This window comes from Aotus nancymaae, unplaced genomic scaffold (assembly GCF_030222135.1).
Source record: "Aotus nancymaae isolate 86718 unplaced genomic scaffold, 86718_ANA_hifiasm-v0.15.2.pri h1tg000041l, whole genome shotgun sequence".
Classification (NCBI taxonomy): domain Eukaryota; kingdom Metazoa; phylum Chordata; class Mammalia; order Primates; family Aotidae; genus Aotus; species Aotus nancymaae.
In genome coordinates, this window is record NW_026988455.1 from 19,844,530 (window position 1) to 19,869,314 (window position 24,785).

The window sequence follows — 24,785 nt, forward strand, 5'->3', positions numbered from 1 at the left end:
CGGACAACAACAAAAAAATAGACAAATGGGACTGAATTAAACTAAAAAGCTTCTGCATAGCAAAATAAATAATCAGCAGAACGAACATTACAAGCTGTAGAATGGTAGAAAATATTTGCAAACTATTCATCCAACAGGGAACTAATATCCAGAATCTACTCAACTCAACAACCACCAACAAACCCCACAAATACTCCCATTAAAAAGTGGGCAAGGCCGGGCGCGGTGGCTCACGCCTGTAATCCCAGCACTTCGGGAGGCCGAGGAGGGTGGATCACGAGGTCAAGAGATCGAGACCATCCCGGTCAACATGGTGAAACCCTGTCTCTACTAAAAATACAAAAAATTAGCTGGGCATCGTGGCACATGCCTGTAATCCCAGCTACTCAGGAGGCTGAGGCAGGAGAATTGCCTGAAACCAGGAGGCGGAGGTTGCGGTGAGCTGAGATCACGCCATTGCACTCCAGCCTGGGTAACAAGAGCAAAACTCCGTCTCAAAAAAAATAAAAATAAAAATAAAAGTGGGCAAATGGCCGGATACAGTGGCTCACACTTGTAATCCCAGCACTTTGGGAAACCTTGGTAGTGGGTCACCTAAGGTCAGGAGTTCAAGACCAGCCTAGCCAACATAGTGAAACCCCGTCTCTACTACAAATACAAAAATTAGCCAGGCATGCTGGTGCACACCTGTAGTCCCAGCTACTTGGGAGGCTGAAGCAAGAGGATCACTTGAACCCAAGAGGGGCAAAGTGGGCAAAGGATGTGAAGAGACACTTTTCAAAAGAAGGCATACAAATGGGCAAAAGGTATATGGATAACACTCAACATCACTAACCATCAGAGAAATTCAAATTAAAACCACGAGATACAATCTTACCTCAGTCAGAATGGCTATATTTGAAAGATAAAAAATAAGAGCTGTTGGCAAGGATGCAGAGGAAAGGGAACTCTCATATGCTGTTGGTGGGAATGTAAATTAGCACAACCACTACGGAACACAGTGTGGAGACTTCTCAAGTAATCTCAAGTAACTATAAATAGGACTGCCATTTGATCCAGCAATCTCACTCCGGGGCATCTACCCACAGGAAAAGAAGTCACCATATGAAGAAGACACTCACACTCGTATGTTTATCATAGCACTATTCATATTCACAAAAAATACAAATCTGGAATCAACCTAAGTGTCCATCAGCGGATGGTTAAAGAAAACGTGGTGTATATACACAATGGAGTACTATTCAGCCATAAAAATGAACGAAATCCTGTCTTTTGCAGCAAACTGGATGGAACTGGAGGCCATAATCTTTTTTTTTTTTTTTTTTTTTTGAGACGGAGTTTCGCTCTTGTTACCCAGGCTGGAGTGCAATGGTGCGATCTCGGCTCACCGCAACCTCCGCCTCCTGGGTTCAGGCAATTCTCCTGCCTCAGCATCCTGAGTAGCTGGGATTACAGACACGCGCCACCATGCCCAGCTAATTTTTCGTATTTTTAGTAGAGACGGGGGTCTCACCATGTTGACCAGGATGGTCTCGATCTCTTGACCTCGTGATCCACCCGCCTCGGCTTCCCAAAGTGCTGGGATTATAGGCGTGAGCCACCGCGCCCGGCCGCTTTTCCTTTCTTGAAAGTCCTACTGCACGAAAACGAAGCCCTTCTCTGGCTGCCTGCCCTCCGGGAGAAGCTGCACCCCCTCAAGCTCCAGGACTCCGGGCGCCTGCCGCCGCGCATTCCCGGCACGCACCTGGAAGTCCCGAGCTCGGGCCCCGCCTTAGTCGCCCCCTCCACCGCCCCGCCCCGCCCCGCTCCACCGCCCCGCCCCGCCCCGCTCCACCGCCCCGCCCCGCCCCGCTCCACCGCCCCGCCCCCCGCTCCACCGCGCCTGCGCCCCGCTCCACCGCGCCTGCGCCCCGCTCCGCCGCACCTGCGTAGGGGGCCGTCGGTGCCCGGCGCCGGGGCGGCAGTTGCAGTCGGTCGGGCGCAGTGCGCGGGGTCGCTGGCTGCTGGGGAGCCGGCGGCGAGGCGCCTTCTGGCTCGGGCTGGGACCGGCGGGAGCGCAAACGAGCGACGGCGGAAACCGCGGACCTGTGGACGGCGGTCTCAGCGGGCAGCAGGTAAGGTCCGCGCGGGGCGAGCGTGGGTCGTGCAGGCCCGTGAGGGGGTGCGGGTTGAGGGCGCGTGTTGAGGGCGGGCCAGGGGCGCGGCGGCCTGGCTCGGGGCGCAGGTGAGCGCGGCCCGCGCGGGGCCCGGCGGAGCATTGTCCTTCGGGCGGCGCCCGCACTGCGCCCCGTGCTGGCCTGGCGGCGGCGGGGACCCGGGCAGGGCGGGCCTGGGCCTCGGGGCGGGGGCGCGCTCCTTGTTCGCCAGCCCGTACTCCTCCGTCCCCAAATATCTGCTGCCCCCCACCAACGTGGCCGCCACCCTCCTGTCCCCATTTCCCTGGCCGCTGCCGGCCCCTTAGCGCGCGCTTTGTTTGAAGCAGAGGTGGGAGGCCCGCGGGCGGGGGTCGGCGGCGCTGCGCAGTCGGGCGCGGGAAAGGGGCGCTGAGCCAGAATGCGGGTGGGTAGGGTCACCCTGGGGACACGGGCCTGCCTTCGGGCCACCCTTCACAGGCCCGGGGCATGGCCGTGGTCCTTGCAAGTTGCAGGCTACCGGAATGTCCGGCGGACAGTCCTCGCGCCTGGCTCCTCGCCGCCCTCCGTGGGGGCGCAGCGAAACTGTTGCGTGCTCTGGAGAGAGTCATGTACTTGTCCTGTCCTTAGTGAGTGACGTTGGATGTATTCGTCTTGGAATGAATGTGTTGAAATTTGCAATTTGGGAACTGCGCAGCCCCTCCAGTTTGGCTTTCTCCAGCATCTTATTGCATTGATTGTGCGTTCTTGATTTTACAGAGGTTTCTTTTTTTTTTTTTTCTTTATCTTATCTATCATTGATGGGCATTTGGGTGGTTCCAAGTCTTTGCTATTGTGAGCAGTGCCACAGTAAACATACGTTTGTATGTGTCTTTACAATAGAATGATTTATAATCCTTTGGGTATATACTCAGTAATGGGATTGCTGGGTCAAATGGTATTTCTAGTTCTAAATCATTGAGAATCGCCACACTGTCTTCCACAATGGTTGAACTAATTTGCAGTCCCACCAACAGTATAAAAGCATTCCTATTTCTCCACATCTTCTCCAATATCTGTTGTCTCCTGACTTTTTAATGATTGGCATTCTAACTGATGCGAGATGGTATCTCATTGTGGTTTTGATTTACATTTCTCTAACGGCCAGTAATGATGAGCTTTTTTTCATATGTTTGTTGGCTGCATAAATGTCTCCTTTTGAGAAGTATCTGTTCATATCCTTTGCCTACTTTTTGATGGGGTTGTTTGTTTTCTTCCTATAGATTTAAGTTCTTTGTAATTCAGAATATTAGCTCTTGTGAAATGGGTAGATTGTAAAAATTTTCTCCCATTCTGTAGGTTGTCTGTTCACTCTAATGATAGTTTCTTTTGCTGTGCAGAAGCTCTTTAATTAGATTCCACTTGTCTATTTTGGCTTTTGTTGCCATTGCTTTTGATGTTTCAGTCATGCAGTCCTTGCTCATGCCTATGTCCTTAATGATATAGCCTAGGTTTTCTTCTAGGGTTTTTATGGTGTTAGGTCTTATATTTACATATTTAATCCATCTGGAGTTAATTTGTGTGTAAGTTGTAAGAAAGGGATCCAGTTTCAGCTTTCTGCATTTGGCTAGTCAGTTTTCCCAGCAACATTTATTAAATAGAGAATTCTTTCACCATTGCTTGTTTTGTCAGGTTTGTCAAAGATCAGATGGTTGTAGATGTGTGGAGTTATTTCTGAGGGCTCTGTACTGTTCCATTGGTCTATATCTCTGTTTTGGTATCTGTAGCATGCTGCTTTGATTACTGTAGCCTTGGAGTATAGTTTGAAGTCAGGTAGTGTGATGCCTCCAGCTTTGTTTTTTTCTTTTTGTCTGGTATTGTCTTGGCTATGTGGGCTCTTTTTTGGTTCCATATGAAGTCTAAAGCGTTTTTTTTCCAATTCTGTGAAGAAAATCAAATGGTAGCTTGATGGGGATAGCATTGAATCTATAAATTACTTTGGGCAGTATGGTCATTTTCATGATATTGATTCTTCCTAACCATGAGCATGGAATGTTTTTCCATTTGTTTGTATCCTCTCTTACTTCCTTGAGCAGTAGTTCCCCTTAAACACGTCCTTCACATCCCTTGTTAGTTGTATTCCTAGGTATTTAATTTTCTTTGTAGCAGTTGTGAATGGGAGTTCACTCATGATTTGGCTCTCTGTTTGTCTGTTATTGGTGTACAGGAATGCAGACCATGCCACCCTGAACGTGCCTGATCTTGTCCGATCTCAGAAGCTAAGTAAGGTTGGGCCTGGTTAGTACTTGGATGGGAGATCACCTGCTGTGTTTTAACCAGAGCACTTCTTACTAACATTGCATTATATATTTTCTTGTTTACTGAATGCCTTCCTGACTAGTGCAGAAGGCTAAACAGAGGCAGGGACTTTATTTTATTCACATCTGTGCCTCCAGCATCTAATATGCTCTTGGCACATAGCAGTCAAAAAATAATTTTTTGACTAAACAAAAGAATGAATTTATGAGCTGGGTAGATTTATTGGGTCAATCAATATTTTAATGTTAACAGATATTGGCATGTTGCTCCTTCAAAAGGCTTATATTCTTGGGCTGGGTGCAGTGACTCACACCTATAGTCCCAGCACTCTGAGAGGCCGAGACGGGAAGGTCACGAGGCCAAAAGTTCGAGACCAGCCTGGCCAACATGGTGAAACCCTGTCTCCACTAAAAACACAAAAATCAGCTGGGCATGATGGTGCATGCCTATAATTCCAGCCACTCTGGCGGCTGAGACAGGAGAATCGCCTAAACCCAGGAGGGTGAGGTTGCAGTGAGCCAAGATCATGCCACTGCACTCCAGCCTGGGCAACAGAGCAAAACTCCATCTTAAGGTGGGGAGGAAGGTTTATATTCTCACCAGCAATGCCTATTTTGCTCGCCCGTGGCAGAATTGGATTACATCAGTATGTCTGGTTTTGCTCAGGCTTGGTTATTAATGGATTAGCAAGGTTATGCATTTTTTTCTAATTTCTTGGGAAATCGTATCTAGTATTAAGTGCATAGTTCTGCATTCCCTATGCTCATTTTCCTATTGAGCTCTTTCTCATTTGATTGATCCGTGGGTTTTCTACCACATGATTATTAACTTTTTTGTATAACAAACATTCTAATCAACTTCCTTTTATGCCAAAGAAAATGTATATTGTTTTGTTATTTTTTTTTTGGTTTCTTCTGAGTAATGGCTTCAGTAATGTCAACCCATACGCATTTCAAAGTTTGTTTATGCAATTGTTATTTTTTTTTTTTTTGGTTTCTTTTGAGTAATGGCTTCAGTAATGTCAACCCATACGCATTTCAAAGTTTGTTTATGCAATTGTTTTTACGTTTCTCTTTCTTTCTTTCTTTTTTTTTTTTTTTTGAGACAGTCTTGCTCTGTCACCCTGGCTGGAGTGCAGTGGTGTGATCTTGGCTTACTGCAACCTCCGCCTCCTGGGTTCAAGCGATTCTCCTCCCTCAGCCTCCCAAGTAGCTGGGACTACAGGAGTGTGCCACCACACCTGGCTAATTTTTTGTATTTTTAGTAGAGATGGGGTTTCACCTTATTGGTCTGACTGGTCTCAAACTCCTGACCTCAAGTGACCCACCCACCTCAGCCTCCCTAAGACTTTTATCAGTCTGTTTTTTTTTTTTTTTTTTTTTGAGACGGAGTTTCGCTCTTGTTACCCAGGCTGGAGTGCAATGTCGCGATCTCGGCTCACCGCAACGCAATTCTCCTGCCTCAGCCTCCTGAGTAACTGGGATTACAGGCACGCGCCACCGTGGCCAGCTAATTTTTTGTATTTTTAGTAGAGACGGGGTTTCACCATGTTGACCAGGATGGTCTCTATCTCTTGACCTCGTGATCCACCCGCCTCGGCCTCCCAAAGTGCTGGGATTACAGGTGTGAGCTACTACTCCCGGCCCTAAAACACTTCTTATAATCACCCACTCATTTGATCTCCATAACAGTCCAGTGTGATAATTGGGGCAGGAATATTTGCTCCAATCTTATTTTACTGGTGAGTAAAGTGAGATTTAAAGAAGTGAAGTAAATTGCTGGAGATGAAGGCACACTTGTGAGTTTGCTGACTTAAAACTATAAATGTAAAATGCTTAAAACACTGATAGGCACATAGTAGATTCTCAATACTTCTTAATCTTCTTACCCTATTGGCCACACCATACATATTTATGTATGATTTGTTGAGCTATCACTAGCCAATATTCAGTGACTTTATTTTCTGTTTCATTTATGTATTTCAGACTCTGTGATAATTTCAGCAGCTCCTTGACAGAGAATTGACTTATGGAAGCGATGTTTCAATAGTGCCTGCTTTCCCAAGACCTTGTTGTTCTCTGGCTTTCCCATGGATGTATTTTATGTAGCAGTTCTTGAAATGAGGGTGCTTTTGGAAAGTTAAAGCTGCCATCATGGAGGAACTCAGGATTCCCAGCGTTGCTGTGCTTCTCCAGCACCCAGATCATTGAGAATCACAATGCTGGTTCTCCAAGTGCTAAAAAATACCAGAAACCCTTGCAGAATCTCTGTATAGAATACATTTTCAACTCTAAAATCGAACTTAAGATAGTTTAAACTCCATATATATTCTTGAAAAAAGGATTATTTAACTATATAGAAAATCCACAATTTCTTAGCAAACTAAAGAGTGCGAACACTTGTCGAAGTCTTGAGGCCCTTTGGAGCTATTTTTTTTAATGGTAGGAGTGGAGTTCAAGAGTTTGAGGCCACCTAGAATTCAAGCTATCTATCTGGAACAAGTTTTCTTTTTTTCTTTTTTTTATTATTGTACTTTAAGTTCTGGGGTACATGTGCAGATCATGCAGGATTGTTGCATAGGTACATACATGGCAAGGTGGTTTGCTCCCTCCATACCCCTATCACCTATATCTGGCATTTCTCCCCATGTTATCCCTCCCCAACCTCCCTACCTGCCACTGTCCCTCCCCTACTTCCCCCCCAACAGACTGCAGTGTGTGATGCTCCCCTCCCTGTGTCCATGTGTTCTAATTGTTCAACACCCGCCTATGAGTGATACCATGCGGTGTTTGGTTTTCTGTTCTTGTGTCAGTTTGCTGATAATGATGGTTTCCAGATTCATCCACGTCCCTACAAGGAACATGAACTCATTGTTTTTTATGGATGCATAGTATTCCATGCTGTATGTGTGCCACATCAGCTTCCCTTTGAGGGGAACCTGACCTTTCTCTCTGGCTGCCCTTAGCATCTTTTCCTTCATTTCAACCCTGGTGAATCTGACCATTATGTGTCTTGGGGTTGCTCTTCTGAGGAATATCTTTGTGGTGTTCTCTATATTTCCTGGACTTGAATGTTGGCCTGCCTTGCTAGGTTGGGGAAGTTCTCCTGGATAATATCCTGAAGCGTATTTTCCAGCTTGGATTCATTCTCTCCGTCACATTCAGGTACACCTATCAAACATAGATTAGGTCTTTTCACATAATCCCATATTTCTGGAAGGCTTTGTTCATATCTTTTCACTCTTTTTTCTCTAATCTTACCTTCTCATTTTATTTCATTGAGTTGATCTTCAATCTCTGATATCCTTTCTTCTGCTTGGTCGATTCAGCTATTGAAACTTGTGTATGCTTTGTGAAGCTCTCGTGTTGTGTTTTTCAGCTCCATCAAGTCATTTAAATTTTTCTCTAAGCTGTTTGTTCTCATTAGCATTTTGTCTAACCTTTTTTTCAAGGTTCTTAGTTTCTTTGCATTGGGTTAGAACACGTTCTTTTAGCTCTGAGAAGTTTGTTATACCTACCTTCTGAAGCCTGTTTCTGTTAATTCATCAGACTCATTCTCGATCCAGCTTTGTTCCCTTGCTGATCAGGAGTTGTGATCCCTTGCAGGAGGAAAGGCATTCTGGTTTTTGGTGTTTTCATCATTTTTGTACTGGTTTCTTCCCATCTTTGTGGACTTACCTACCTGTGGTCTTTGTAGTTGGTGGCTTTCGGATGGGGTCTCTGAGTCAATGTCCTTTTTGTTGATGTTGAAGTTATTTCTTTCTGGTTTTTAGTTTCCCTTCTAACAGTCAGGCCCCTCTGCTGTAGGACTGCTGGAGGTCCACTCCAGACCCTGCTTGCCTGGGGATCACCTGCAGCGGCTGCAGAACAGTAAGGGTTGTTGCCGGTTTCTTCTTCTGTTATCTTCGTCTCAGAAGGTTACCCGCCAGATGTCAGCCTGAGCCCCCCTTACGATGTGTCTCTTTGGATATACGGGGGTCAGAGAGGTGCTTGAGGAGACAGTCTGTCCCTTATAGGAGCTGAAATGGTGAGCTGTGAGCTCCATTGTTTCGTTCAGAGCTGCTGGGCAGGTATGTTTAAGTCTGCTGTGGTGGAACTCATAAACACCTTTTTTCCCAAGTGCTCTGTCCTGGGAAGGTAGGGCTTTATTTATAAGTTCCTGACATGCTGCTGCCTTTTTTCAAAGATGCCCTGCCCAGCAAGGAGGTAGTCTAGTGACAGTCTGCCAGCAGAGGCGTTACTGAGCTGCTGTGGGGTCTGCCTAGGTGCTGTGTGAACTTCCTTGTGGTTTTGTTTACAGAGGTACAGTTAGAACTGCCTCAGTAATGGCGGTCTGCCTCTGCAATGGTGGACTGCCTCAGTAATATCTCGGTAGTTGTGGACTGCCTCGCTAATGACTCATGTCCATCCCCCCACCGAGCTGGAGCATCCTGGGTCCAGCTGCACTTGCTGCGAAACTCTCAATCCAGAGCGTTTCAGATAGCTGGTCTTTGTGGGGGGTGGGACCCACTGAGCCAGATCACCTGGCTCCCTGTTTCAGCCCCTTTTCTTTCAGTTGAATGGGCGCCTCCGTATCCCAGGCGTTCTAGGCACCTGTTGAAATGGCTGCCTGGATTAGTGTGAGTTTCTGTGCGGAGACCCACAGCACTGGCTGAAACAGCCATGCTGGAAACTAGTGGTGCTTTTCAGCCTGGGAATCTCCCAGTCTGTGGGCAATAAAAACTCATTTGGAAACGCAGTGATCACTCACCCTCTGTGTTGTTCTCGCTGGGAACTGCACTCCAGAGCTGTTCCTATTTGGCCATCTTGGATCTCTTACCTAGAGCAAATTTTCTATTGTAAATATTGTATTAGTGCCTCACATTTTAGAAACTGATGATGTTTGGGAAAAAAGTAGGGGGAGACTTTCTTTCCTCATCTGAGCAACCAGGGCACCATTTTATGGAATTTGTTATTAACAAGAATGTCACTGTCATGGTCATCTTCTTCCTCTTCTTCCTTTTCCACTTTCTCTTTCCCCTTCTAATCCTCCTCCTACTCCCCTTATTCCCACTTTTCCTCCTCCCTCTTTTCTCCTCTCCAATCCTCCTTTTCTCTTGTTGCTTATATTAAGGTTTTTAATTGATAAAAAATAACATTTTAAATTAAAAAATAAAACATCTATCATGTAGAAAAGTTGTTTTGAAATATATACATTATAGAATGGCTAAATCAAGCTAATTAACATGTATGTTACCTCACATACTTAGCATTTTGTTGTGGTGAGAACACTTAAACTCTCACCACAAACTCTTAGCAATTTTCAGAAATGCAATACATTGTTATTAACTATAGTTACCTGTTGTACATTAGGTCTCTTGAATTTCTTTCTCTTATCTAACTAAAATCTCGCATTCTTTTGTTTGTTTTGAGACAGGTTCTCACTCTGGTATTCTTTAACTAACATCTCCCCAACACCCCCTCACTGCCCCCCAGCCCCTGGTAACCACTATTCTAGTCCCTACTTCTATGAGTTCAGCTTATTAAGATTCCATATATAAGTGAGATCATGCATTATTTGTCTTTCTGTGCCTAGCTTATTTCACTTAAAATAGTGTCCTCCAGGTTTATCCATGTTGTAAATCAGGAGTCCCCAACCTGATTTACAACAGAACCGGTACCGGTCTGTTGCCTGTTAGGAACTTGGCTGCACAGCAGGAGGAGGGTGAGTGGCGGGTGAGCGAGTGAAGCCTCATCTGTATTTACAGCTACTCCACATTGCTCACATTACTGCCTGAGCTCTGCCTCCTGTCAGATCAGCAATGGTATTAGATTCTTACAGGATTGTGAACCCTATTGTGAACTGCACATGCCAGGGATCTAGGTTGCACACTTGTTATGAGAATCAAATGCTTGATGTTCTGTCACTGTCTCCCATTACCCTCAGATGGGACCATCTAGTTGCAGGAATACAAGCTCCGGGCTCCCATTGATTGTACATTGTGGCGAGTTGTATAATTACTTTATTATATATTACAGTGTAATAGTTATAGAAATAAAGTGTACAATAAATGTAATGTATTTGAATCATTTCCAAACTATCCCCTCCCCCTTCGCCCCACTTCCCTGCCAAACCTGTCCCTGGTACCAAAAAGGTTGGGGACTCCTGTTGAAAATAACAGGATTGTCTTCCTTCCTTCCTTCCTTCCTTCCTTCCTTCCTTCCTTCCTTCCTTCCTTCCTTCCCTCCCTCCTTCCTTTCCTCCTTCCCTCCTTCCCTCCTTCCTTCCCTCCTTCCCTCCTTCCTTCCCTCCTTCCCTCCTTCTCTCCTTCCCTCTTTCCCTCCTTCCTTCCCTCCTTCCCTCCTTCCCTCCCTCCTTCCCTCCTTCCTTCCTTCTCTCCTTCCCTCCTTCCCTCCTTCCCTCCCTCCCTTGTTTCTTTCTTTTTCTTTCTTTCTCTTTCTTTCTTCTTTTCTTTTTTTGGTAAAGGTTATTATTCCATTGTTCATATATACCACATTTTCTTTTTCCGTGCATCTGCTGATGGACACTTAGGTTGATTGCATGTCTTGGCTATTGTGAATAGTGCTGCAATAAACATGAGAGTACAGATGCATCTTTGACATACTGATTTCGTTTCTTTGGATAAATACCCAATGGTGGGATTGTTGGATCATAGAGTAGTTCCATTTTTAATTTTCTGAGGAACCTCCATGTTATTTTTTATAGTACCTGTACTAATTTACATTCCCACCAAGACTGTGCAAGGCTTCTCTTTTCTCTGCATCTCTGTCAACACTTCTCTTTTGTCTTTTTGATGATAGCCATTCTAACAAGTGGGAGGTGATATTTCATTGTGGTTTTAATTTGCATTTCTCTGATAATGTGATGTTCAGTATTTTTTTATATACCCATTGGCCACTTGCATGTCATCTTTTGAAGAAATGTCTATTCAGGTCCTCTGTCCATTTTTAAATAATTTTGTTATTTTCTTGCTATTGTTTGATTTTTTTAATATATTTTGGATATTAACTTCTTATCAGATGTATGGTTTGCACATATTTTCTCTCATCCCTTAGATTGTGTCTTCATCTGATTGTTTCCTTTGCTGTACAGAAGCTTTTTATTTCATGCAATTCTATTTTTGCTTTGGAGCTTTCCTGCTGTTTTCTTCTAGCAGTTTCATAGTTCCATGTCTGTTTTTTTTTTTTTGTTGTTGTTGTTTGTTTGTTTGTTTTTGAGATAGGGTGTCACTCTGTTGCCCAGGCTGGAGTGCAGTACTGCAATCATGGCTCCATGCAACCTTGACCTCCTGGGCTCAAGCAGTCCTTCCACTTTAGTCTCCCAAGTAGCTGGGAGTGCAGGCACACCCCCCAACACCTAGGTAATTTTTTGTATTTTTTTTGGAGACAGGATTTCCCTATATTGCCCATGCTGGTCTTGAACTCCTGAGCTCAAGCGATCTGCCTGCCTTGGTCTCCCAAAGTGTTTGGATTATAGGTGTGAGCCACCATGTCCAGCCAGTTCCAGGTTTTACATTTAAGTCTTTTTTTTTTTTTTTTTTTTTTTTTGAGACGGAGTTTCGCTCTTGTTACCCAGGCTGGAGTGCAATGGCGCGATCTCGGCTCACCGCAACCTCCGCCTCCTGGGTTCAGGCAATTCTCCTGCCTCAGCCTCCTGAGTAGCTGGGATTACAGGCACGCGCCACCATGCCCAGCTAATTTTTTGTATTAGTAGAGACGGGGTTTCACCATGTTGACCAGGATGGTCTCGATCTCTTGACCTTGTGATCCACCCGCCTCGGCCTCCCAAAGTGCTGGGATTACAGGCGTGAGCCACCGCGCCCGGCCTCATTTAAGTCTTTAATCCATTTTGAGTTAGTTGTTGTATATGGTATGAGATAAGGGTCTGTCTCATTACATTTTTCTGCATGTGGATATCCAGTTGTATCATCTTTTGTTTTTAATACTGAGAGACTTAGCAAAATAATGAATAGTTTAGAGATTCATTATTATGGTAGCAGTGTCAGTAGTCATTTGAAGTGGCATCAGCTGTCTGGTGACTGTTTTCGTTGCATGTCAGTGGTGGACATGTCCCCAGACTATCCCTACCAAATGATCTTGGCTGTGTTTTATAGATAAGTGGCCTCCTTTGGGTCCTGCCCATTTTCTTAGCTTTGTTCTCAACTTTCTGTTGATTCTATGAGGTGTAGTTATATTTACAATAAGTTCCTTTCTATGTTTAAGTTAGAGTTGATTCTTGTTGCATGTAATCAAGAAAACCGACAGATAGAGTGACTAACAGCAGTTTTTGTACTTTCCGATCTACCGATCCTTATTTGACTTACCCTAGAAGGACTGATTTACATTCCAGCTCTTGACTGTAGCCTTCCCAGACTAATTCATTTCCACATTGATTTTGTGCTCTCTGAGTCTGTGTGGCCTTATACTACTTAACATTTTATCATGTGATAACTGGTAGTTTTTTCTAATTGAATTAATGTAATTTATTTGAAATTCCAAATTCCATCAAAAGCTCCTCAAGGGCAGGTTCTTTTTTTGTCCTTCCAACTTCCATTTTTCTCCTTTTCCTCTCTCCTTGGTGAAACTTCTTGTGAGACTAAGCACAGCAAAGGTCAGGTCAGAAAATACTTTTTTTTTAAAAATTGATATATATCATAGTGCTTTGTTGATTAACAAAACATTAAATCAAGCTTGTGTAGTCCTGTGTTGAAAACTCCTATGTTTGGGTTTATGTTTTAATAAGGACAATATAAGAAACTGATGGGCTTAGTATGAACTCTGAAGCCAACAGACTGGACTTGACCTTGGAAAGCTTTAACTTTTTCTAGCTATATGGCCTTAGACCGGCTTTAATTTGCTCACCCATAACATAGTTTGCACAACATTTTTCTTGCAATTTAGGATGGAAAGAGGATTAAGTAAGGTAATAATAATAAAGTCAAGCACCTGATGCATGTATCAAAAGCTTAGTAAATTATGGTCCTCTTCTTTGATGAATGTATTTATCATCCATCTGATGTGTCTTATCAGAAAATGAATGACTTCACAGAATAAGTTAATCGAAGTAAAATATTAAAAGCAAGAGAGGTGAAAGTTCTATTGTCCATCAGCCCTTCTTGTCTACCTACAGTATGCATTTCTGGAGTCCTTTTGGTAAGATGTTGACAAACTAGAACATTTTCTGGGATGGGGAGCCAGGATATTGGAGAATTGCCCTGTGTAGAATGAGTCTTGCTTTATGTTGGCCTAGAAGTAAGATCTGCAAACAGCTTTTTTGTGGGGATATATGAGTGGTTATCTTCTATTCTACCATCTTGGTGACATCACTTTTTATTTTTTGTTTATTTATTTATTTATTTATTTTTTTGGCAGCGGAGTCTCACTGTGCAGCCCAAGCTGGAGTGCAATGGCAAGATCTCGGCTCACTGCAACTTCTGCCTCCCAGGCTCAAGCCATTCTTGTGCCTCAGCCTCCCGAGTAGCTGGGACTATAGGCATGTGCCACCATGCCTGGCTAATTCTTTGTATTTTAGTAGAGACAGGGTTTCACCATGTTGTCCACGTTGGGACATCACTCTTTAGATGCTTTATTGTTTCACCTTTCATGTTTAGGTCTGTGACGCTTCTAGAATTAATACTGTCTATTGTATAAAGGTAGGGAGTGAAGGTTCCAATTTTCTTATTTTCACAAAAACAACCAATTGACTCAGCCACATGTTCAAAGGCCATTCTTTCCCTATAGAACTTCAGTGACATCTTTGTTCATATTTGTGTGGACTGGTTTCTTATTCTCTCTATTTTATTGTATTCATCTTTTTTTCTGGCCTTGAACTAATACCTCACTGGTAGGTCTAACATACGTTTTAATATCTGGTAGTGTGTGTAAGTTTTCTAGCTTGTTCTTTCTCAAGTACCCAATAATTTTATAATAAAATGAATTTTTATGATTAAACTTGTATGAGTCAATTTTGATTGCCACCAAGAACCTTGATATAGAAATCAAGTCCTCTTTAAACCAAAGCCTACACCTAATCGTCAGCTCAAATTCATGTCTTCTATTTGAGAACATTAATATTAGTAGATGAGTTACTGCACTTAGAAAGATCTAATGAAAGATACTCTGGTTCCCCAGGAACCTTGTGGGTCATCATTTGTAGGAGAAATAAGGTCATGTGTGTGCATGTGCATGCGTGTGTGTATGTGTGATTTGAAATACAAGTTTCGGCCGGTCGTGGTGGCTCATGCCTGTAATTCCAGCACTTTGGGAGGCTGAGGTGGGCGGACTATCTGAGGTTGGGAGTTCGAGACCATCCTGACCAACATGGAGAAATCCTGTCTCTACTAAAAATACAAAATTAGCCAGGCATGGTGGCACATGCCTGTGATCCCAGCTACTTGGGAAGCTGAGTCAGGAGAATCGCTTGAACCCAGGAGGCGGAGGTTGTGATGTGCTGAGATTGTGCCATTGTACCCTAGCCTGGGCAGCAAGAGTGAAACTCCACCTCAAAAAAAAAAAAAAAGAAAAAAAAAAAAAATATATATATATATATATATTTCATTCTTCTTTAACTGAGACTCAGAAAATTCAGTCAGCATGATTGATCCAGGTTAGTTTTCTCATGTGAATGATACATGTAATACTCATCACTTGTATATGATAAAATTAGTCACTTATTTAGAATACCTCTCATAAGTAGATGTGTAAAAATATTCACTAATGCTCACTAATTTAAGTTTTTTTGAGGCAGAGTCTCACTCTGTCACCCAAGCTGGAGTGCAGTGTCATGATCTTAGCTCACTGCCACTTCCGCCTCCTGGGTTCAAACAGTTCTCCTGTCTCAGCATCCACGTTGCTGGGATTACAGATGCATGCCACCATACCCAGCTAGTTTTTATATTTTTAGTACAGATGCATTTTAACTATGTTGGGCAGGCTGGTCTCGAACTCCTGACCTTAGGTGATCCGCCTGCCTTGTCCTTCCACAGTGCTGGGATTACAGGCATGAGCCACCACACCTGGCTTGATGTTCATTTATTGCATCCACTTATGTGACTCTGTGTACAAAATCTCTGATGTAACAATACAAAGTCAAACAAACCAGGGAATTCAGGCCAGGTGAAATCAATGCCCAGAGTTGTTGTTGCTCTGAAACAGGTGGAAATCTCTTTGGCCAATTGAAATCAGTAATCCATTGCAGAATCTGGTTAGGAGTGACACAAAATTAAGTTTTTCAGGAATGTTGAAGTGTTAAGTACTGGTAACATTTATGTTCCAGATGAGTAATTTCCAAAATGCTCTGGAGAGCTCTAGCATTCTCTAGAAAGCCTCAGAGATTGTCAGAGAGAGGAGGTAATAGGAGGGGCAAAGCAAGCCTGACTCTTGTTCTGTCTGAGCTCTTTATCATCTCTTTAAATTAATGCCTGAATTATGTCATTCAAACCACACAGTGTGACTCATGACAGTGAACTCAGTGACTAAAGTTGATTTCTCTTCCTTCTCATTTGTGCAAAACCAAAGGTTGTGCTTCACTGAGTACTCACCTCTTCTGTGTGTACCTTGAGAGGGTCTAGGGTAGGTATAGTCTTTGGTACCTGGTATAGTGAGGTTCCGTCAAATGAGGATTTACTGCAGGCTGAATGACATCTTTTCCTTCAGTTCGGTCTTTGTTGATTCACGAGGGCACCTTGTTCTCTTTTCCTGCTTTGGCATTGACTTCCTCTTTCCACAGAGTTGGATGTTGGTGTCTCTTAGGAGTTCAGTATGTAATTCTAAATTGAGATGATCAGATAGCTAAGAAAGTGCTAATAGCTTATGTTTTCATCAAATATGCTTTTTTTTGTTTTCTGTACATAATTGCCTTTGTATTTTTCTCCCTTTATCCCCAACTGACAGCATTTTAATTAAAAGTTGAGGTGAGAGAACATAAGGAACTCTGTGGAGGAATATTCTTGCTTTCTGTTTAATCCTGTCCTGCCAAACAATGCTGTAAGCCTTCTGGTAAGCAAGCAGAGAGTCAAGTGAGAAAAAACCCAAAACACCATGTTTTTTAAAAAAACGATTTTGTTTACTCTCATATTTTAAGAAAAGACTTAGAATTCAAATGCTTTTGTTCTCTCAATTCTATTGCTTCAAGAAATGAATAGAAGCATTGAATCCTCTTATTCCTGAATCAAATAAAAATAGTCCAATCATATATGTTAACACACAAACATATATGTTGACATTTATATTTATATATGTCACATATGTAATTTTGAATTGCAGATTCAGAAGGGAACCTAATCTAAATCAAATATGAATTCCAAGCCTGAATCCAGTTGATTAAATTAAAAACAAAGGCAGATACCATAAACTAAAAGTTTAACAGTTCTAACTACCCAGTTACTTCTTGTGGTTTTTCTTTCTTCTAAAATTCGCAATCTGCAAATTGTTTCCCATTTTCGAATTTATTGAGTTTTTTTAATGGGCCATAATGTGGTCTGCCTTTGTAAATGTTCCAGGCACAGTTGAGAAAAATGTGTACTTTGCTTTTATCGGGTGGAGTATTTTATAAATATAAATCAGGTCAAGTTGGTTGATAGGGTTGTTCAAGTCCACTGCATTCTTGCTGATTTTCTGCCTATTTATTCTGTGAACTATTGAGAGGGTATTAAAATCTCTGATGGTTCTGCATTTGTCTATCTGTACTTGTCATTTTATTACTTTTGTTCATGCAGTTTGGAACTTTGTTATTAGGTACAAAAACACTTAGGTTTGTTATGTCTTCTTCATTAACCACATTATCAGTATGAAATAATCTCCTTAATCCCTGGTAATAACCTTTGCTCTGCAGTCTATTTTGGCATTCAAATAACTACCTCAGCTTTCTTTTGACTAGCCTTGACATGGTATATCTTTTTCCATCCTTTTACTTCTAACCTATTTGCGTCTTTATATTTAAAGTACATTTCTTGGCCAGGCATGGTGGCTCATGCCTGTAATCCCAGCGCCTTGGGAGGCCAAAGCAGATGTATCACCTGAAGTCAGGAGTTTGAGACCAGCCTGGCCAACATGTGAAATTCTCTCTCTAATAAAAATGCAAAAAGTAGCTGGGCATGATGGGAGGAGCCTAATCCTAGCTACTCAGGAGATTGAGGCAGGAAAATCATTTAAACCTGGGAGGCAGAGGTTGCAGTGAGCTGAGATTGCGTCATTGCACTCCAGTCTGGGCAACAAGAATGAAACTCCGTCTCAAAAATAAATAAATAAATAAATAAAGTACGTTTCTTGTAAGGAAAATATAACTGACTCTTTTTTAAAAAAATCCAATCTGACAACATGTCTTCTAAATCAGACAATTTAAATTTAAGGTAATTCCTGATGTGGTTGAGTCTCTTATCTTGCTATTTGCTATTCATCGCATCTGTCCTTTATTCTATTTACCTCTTTTTCTGGCTTCTTTTGGATTTAGCCAGTATATTTTTATGGTTCCGTTTGATCTCTCGTTAGTTTAATAGCTATAATTTTTGGGTTTGTTATCTTGGTAGTGGCTTTAGGGTTTATAGTGTACATCTTTAACTGATCACGGTCTACCTTCAAATGACAGTAGATCACTTCACGTACAGTTTAAGAATCTGAGAATAGTAAACTTCTCCCCTTTTAGTCTTTGAGCTATTATTGTCATACATTTTGCTTTTACATGTATTATAAACTACATATTACTTTACTTTTTAAACAATTATCTTTTAGAGAAGTTTAAATAATAGTAAATTATGTATCCATGTTGTTACTATTTCTGATATAGATACACGATGTTACTATTTCTGGTGCAGATCATTTCTTTGTATGGATTCAGATTTCCAGCTGGTATTACTACAGGATCGTTGGGGTGTTACTTCACTAGCCAGAAGCCTCTGTGGCCAGTGACGCCTTTGCCCGAGTTTTGCTCTGGACGGCTGGTCTCATTCCACCCATTTGGCCTGTCAGGCTGCGCTCAGCTCCAGCTTCCAGCCTGGATCACACATCTGCCAAGGGTGAGCCAGGCACGGAGCAGCAAGGGGTGTGTGAGCAAGCGTGGGGTCCAACCACAGCACATAGCCAGGCATGCCGGCTGTGGCGGGGGCAGGCAGCGGGGCAGACAGCTTCAGGCACTGGCATGGGTGCCAGCTCCTTGCCAGGCTACAGCTAGACCAGACATACCATAAGCAGCTTCCATGGCTGACACCAGGGAACGTGGTGGCGCCCAGAACCTTGGAGATGCCAGGAACCCACAGAGCCCTAAAGAGGGTGTCACAGCCCTGGCTCAGGGAGTTTCTAGGTCTGGGCTCCCTGAAGAGCCACAGCTCTTCTCTCCTCTTGTTGCCTGCAATGTGACAAAACAAGGGGCATGTTTCAGCACTGTTAGCGCCACCATTCAGCAGGTCTCCAGTTTTTGTCCTGCGTCCAAGGAGAATGATATATGCAGACAAGTGGAAGGTGAGCAAGATGAAGAGGAGCTTTATTGAGTGATAGAACAGCTCAGAGGAGACCCACAGGGGGCAGCTCCTCCCATAGCCATGGTGTCCTGATGAGTATTGAGCTCTCAGCAGAGAGGGTAACCCCTCTCTGCAAGCAGGTCATCCCGTCGTCTCTTCATCTCTCAGCAGAGAGGGTAACTCCCTTCTGAAGACTGGTGGCCCATCCTCCAGGCTTCAGCCCCTCCCCAGCTTGCAGGTGGGGCTTCATTGGGAATCTGCCCCCTTCCACCCAAGAGCCCGTCTGCCTCAAGTCATTGTTCACGGCGCCTAGACTGTTCATGCAAAGGAGCACCTGAAGGCCAGTGCCAGGCTAACCTCAGGGTTTGGCCTCCTTCCCATGCTTGTCAGCCTGCAAAATCTGAAGGAGGTGAAGGAGCTGGCCTGTCAGCACTGCCCCGAGCATGCACAAATGTGGCTGGGATGCGACAGTGCTGAGAAGAGACAGTGCCCTGGGTTGCGATCTGCGATGGGAGCAGGTGCTAACAGTGGGGAGAACCCAGACAGCGGAAGCAGGCACTTCCTAGCCTGCAGGGACCAGCAGGGGGCCTTCCTGGGCCCCCAAGAGTGCAGAAATGCCTGGGTCCACAGCTGCAGTTTGGGTGGCTTGCAGCTGCACCTAGGAGGGTGGGGCTCCTGCCTACTCCTGGCTCCCAAAAGCACAGGGCTGCCCTGGTCGCAGCCACCACTTGGGTGGCTGCAGTTGCACCTGGGGGGCTCCTGCCCCATCAACTTTCTGGCTCCGTAAAGCACGCAGCCCCGGCCAAGCCTCTTGTCCACATTTCCCCTTCAGTGGCAGCCGGCAAGGTGCGGGTGACCGGTGATCTCAGCCAACCCCCACACAAACAAGCCCAGTGCTCCCGGGGCCGGCCCCATGAGTCCTGCCTGGCTGCACCATCAGCTCTCGGGCTCCTGGGACGCAGCAGGGAGGGAGATTGAAGCCGCGGTGAAGGTTCTGGGCCTAGGAGTGGGTCCTGCTCAGCCGTCCAAGGGTGGAGGTGGTGCAGTCAGCTGCCTCAGGGATGTAGGTCACAGTGGACCCCCCACCGCCACCGCTGCTGGCATAGCCGCTCCTACCACCACATGTGCCTCCCCACTGCAGCTGGCATCGTAACGGTGGCCGCTCCAGATGGCCCACCACTGCCATCAGTATCATTTTCCTCATGACTGAAGGATACCCTTTAACTTTCCTTATAGTGCAGGTCTGCAGGTAATAAAGTCTTTCAGCTTCTTCAAGTCTGAAAACTTCTTTATTTCTTCATCTATTTTCTCTTTTTGGTGACTGTTAAACCTTGGTACTTTCCCCAATCTATTTGGTTATTTTCATACGTTGCTCTTTAAGCTCCTTTGTTTCTTTAAGTATAAAACACACTTTGTGCTGTCTTTGGTAACTTGACTGTATTGTTTTTTTCAGGCCTGCTTCTTCTGTCCATTGTTTCTGATGGCTCTTGCCAATTTTACATTTGTGATTTTTTTTTTTTTTTTAACTGTGAACTTACATTCCTTGAGACTATCTCAAAGTTCCTCCAAAGACAATCCATTTTGCATCTGTCAGTCACCTAGAAGTCACCAAAAAGCTGATATTGCTTTAAATTTGAAGCTTGAGACATTTTAGACCACCCAGGTTATGTGAACAAACCAGTTAAAGGGCTGGTTATATATCCACTACATTCTTGCTGATTTTCTGCCTATTTATTCTATGAACCATTAAGAGGGGTATTAAAATCCCTAATGGTTGTGTATTTGTCTATCTCTGCTTATCGTTTTATTATGATAAAACGATCATTTGAGGTTAGGAGTTCAAGACCAGCCAGGACAACATGGTGAAATCCCATCTTTACTAAAAATCCATGTGGCTGATTTACAAAATAAAATGCATATATGTGTGTGTGTGTATGTGTGTATGTATATATATATATATATAAAATCTCAGGGAGATGTTTTCTCTCTGGGTACGCAATCTTCCTCACTGTTCTAGGGAAGCAGGGGTCAAGGACAGCATAAAGGAGGAGGCAGACAGGTGTATTCATAGTTCACCCTTACACTAAGTCTGTCCTTTTGGATCTCACTTTATCACGTCTCCTCTTAGCCCTCCCACTTGGGCAGGCCCTCAGCTTTGTCTGCTATTCTGCTGCCCCTTTCCCACCTCAAGCTGTGAAAAAAAAGCAAAGTTTAATTTGACATTTGGCAAATATCTTGAGGGTGAAAAGTGGCATCAGTGTCTTAGCTACTTCTTTGGGTTTCACTTCCATTTTAAAACTTTTTTGGCTTTTCAGAACTTTTATTTTGTAGCTCATTGACACATTTTTAAAAGATTCTTGACACATATTCCAGAAGCTTTAGTTGTTTTCAGATGGTCCTTATTAGCTCACTGTCGGAAATAAAATTATTTCAACTTGTTCTTTAGCAATGTGCAGGCTCCATAGATCTCCCCCTGATTCAGAGGCAATAGAGTAAGAACAGCACTTAGGAGTCAGGCTGGCCTGAGATCAAGTCTCAGATCCACCAGTAGTGTGACATCAGTAGCTTATTCGTACTCAGTGCCTCGGTTTCTTCACAGGGTTGGTGAGACGGTTTGGCTCTGAGTCCTCAGCCAAATGTCATGTTGAATTGTAATTCCCAGGGTTGGAGGACGAGCCGGTGGAAAGTTACTGCATCATAGACGTGGACTTCCCCCATTCTGTTCTTTTGATAGCGTTCTCACGCGATCTGGTTGTTTAAAACTGTGTATCAACTTCCCCTGCCCTCCTCCTGGCCATGTGAGGATACGCTTGCTTCCCCTCCACCTTCCACCATCGTTGTAAGTTTCTTGAGGCCTTCCCACCCATGCTTCCTGTACAGCTTGTGGAACCATGAGCCAATTAAACCTTTTTTTCTTTATAAATTACCCAGTCTCAGGTAGTTATTTATAGCAATGTGAGAACAAACTAATACAGAAAATTAGTACCAGAGAAGTGAGGCATTGCTATAAAGATACCTGAAAGTGTGGAAGTGACTTTGGAACTGGGTAATAGACAGAGGTTGGAACAGTTTGGAGGGCTTATAAGAAGACAGGAAGATGATGGCTGGGCATGGTGGCTCATGCCTGTAATCCCAGCACTTTTGGAGGCTGAGACAGGTGGATCATTTGAGGTCAGGAGTCCAAGACCAGCCAAACAAACATGGTGAAACCCTATATCTACTAAAAATACAAAAAAAAAAAAAAAAAAAGAATTAGGTGGGCATCATGGGGCACACCTGTAATCCCAGTTACTCGGGAAGCTGAGATAGGAGGATCATTTGAACCCAGGAGGCAGAGGTTGCAGTGAGCCAAGGTCGTGCCTCTGAACTCCAGCCTGAGTAACACAGAGACTCCATCTCAAAAAAAAAAAAAAATGGGGAAAAGTTTGGAACTTCCTAAAGACCTGTTGGCCTGGATGCACACCATGAGCAGTCATGAGAAAACTCTTATTGAAAAAGGCAAGAACAAATCAGCCCAGTGAGATGAATTGCACATTGCACTCCTTCCTGGGATGGAAGAATTGAACAATGACAGAATCTTCTACATTTGGGTTTTTACCTTTACTGACTCATGGGCAGTGGCCAATGGCCTGACCATGTGACCAGGCAGAGGCGCAATGACAAACTGAGCTGTGAAAAGAATACCCACATGGAGCACCGAACTGCAGGAATTTAAGGGGCACATTAAAGTAGGTCACGCAGATGCCCACCTGAAGAACCTCTCCCAGGATCACTGATCGGAGCCGGTAGGTGAATATCCTGGTGAGCAAACTTAAGGAGGCCACCTGGGCTCAAGAAAGGAATGGACACAGGGGAGCTGCAGCAGCACAGGGATGGACTGCTCAGAAACACGTCCCTGCTGCACCCTCAGAGGCACCAAATGCCAACAAGTACTGTCCTATCTGACAGCAGGAAGACCAAGACTGCAGGTGGCTCTGGGGCAGATTCCCAGTAGGAAGGCACCACTCATAGCTAACAAGTAGATTATACCACACTGAAGCCAGTATCCCTGGGAGGGTATAATGGCTCCTGACACATACTCTGGATTGGGCTTTGCATAGTCATTAGATGCAAATGTCAAAAATACTATAAAAGAACTGGAACAGATGATAAGACATTTATTTGGACCACCAAGTTATATTTCTTGAGACCAAAGACAGACTTACAGCCCACAGTGTCTTATAATGGACATATCATGTTGCATATTGTCTTCATCTCCTAGGGCTGCCATAACAAAGTGCCACAAACCGTGTGGCTTGACATCTGACAAAGTTCTAATATTTAAAACCTAAATGGAACTTAAACAAACATAAAAGAAAAAAAGTGGCCATAAAGCATAAAAAGACACTTTATAAAAAGACATACATGTGTGAGGAATCTGTACAAGGTCTCTGTGGAGAGTGGGAGGTCTCCAGGCAAGGTCTCTGTGTGAGGACTCTGAGAGAGGTCTCTGTGAGGCCGTTGGGTAGGGGAGTGCTGTGTGCCATTTCTAGGGCTGGAGGCCGGAGGTTGCAATGAGCTGCATGAGTCTTTGCATGAGTTCCCTGTTTTATGATTCTTGTAAAGTCTCTGAGGCCTTTGTCGGGTGTCTGTGTGAGGCCTCTGTCTGAGAACCAAGGAAGGTCTCTGAAATTTGCAGGAGGTCTCTGTGGGACTGAATGAAGTCTCTCAGTGTGGTCTCTGGGGTTCTCTGAAGGGGTCTGTGTGACGTCTGTGTGAGGACTCTGGGAATCTCAGTACTGTCTCTGTGGGGCACCATGAGGTCTCCGAGAGCTCTGTGGGGTTCTGTGGAGGCCGCAGTGTGTCTCTCTGTGGCAGTGAGCGGTCCCGGTGGGCTCTCTGTACGAGATGTCTCTGTGAGGTTTCTGTGGGAGGTCTCTGTGGTCTCTCCATTGCTGGCCTTGTTGCACCCCATGGGAGACTGAGTCACGGAGGGGTAAGGGCTTGCGCCTTCGTATGTTCTTGTTTGTCAGCCAGCGTTTCCCGTGGCGCTACTCCTGGCCTGAGCCGTGGGGTCCACATCCAGCTCCTCCACATCCCAGAACTCACCTCTTGGTTTCCTGAGGGAACTCAGCAGCAGCCAGGCATGGCCCATCCTCAGCAGTCAGGATCCCAGCTCTGTGACACTCTCTCCTGAGCTTCCCGGGGGGATCAAAGCTGATCTCTGCTCCAGGTCCAAGCCCCTCCTGCTGGTCCTGGCTCTGCAGTCACTGCTGGGTCCACTTTGGAGGCTGCCTCAGTCATCTGGGCGCCAGACAGGACCCGGCCCCAGGACAGGCCACATGCTGGGGACTGTTGCCTACTGCCCCCTTCACCCCAAGTGCCAGCCAGTCCCACATGCTGGGGGCAGGGCCATTTCCATTGTCATCTAAATCAGTGGCACTGCCTGGCACGGTCCTCTCCACCATGGAAATGAGGCCCCCGGAACTGGGCCTCCTGCACGCCTGTATGTGCACAAGGCACAGAAACTCCCTCTAGAGACCTCACATTCCTCTCCCTGATTTGTGGGGACCTCCTGCTTTCCCATATGGAGAGGGCCCAGAGAGGAGGAAGCTGCTCTGAAAGCAGAGGGAGACAGAGCAGGGACGGCTCCTACCCTGCCCACCCCCTGCTCATTCTGGACAGATCACTTCCAGCTGCCTTGTGTGTTCAAATCCTGCCTGCCTGCCTGCCTCTTCCCCTGCTGGTCTGTGGGGCCAGGAAGGACCTCAGGAGCCGGGGGAGATTTGCTGTGTGACCCCAGCTCAGCTGCTGGGTCCTTCTAAGTCACCACCTCTCCCCTGGGGACAGTCCTGGGTCTACGTGTATATTAAAGGTCACCAGACTCCCGAGTCATGCCTGGGGTTCTCTAGTCCTTGCTTTTT

At 44.7% G+C, this 24,785-nt stretch overlaps 1 protein-coding gene across 1 annotated transcript in view; it reads left to right on the forward strand.

Annotated features, from left to right (window-relative positions):
* Positions 1–2,058: 2,058 nt before the first annotated feature.
* The window catches only part of LOC105725070 (zinc finger protein 679), a 185,074-nt gene continuing 162,347 nt past the window's right edge, over positions 2,059–24,785 (forward strand). The window contains exon 1 of the mRNA XM_064361569.1: positions 2,059–2,114. The gene's annotated coding sequence lies outside the window, so the exon portion shown is untranslated. The remainder of the gene's footprint in view (positions 2,115–24,785) is intronic.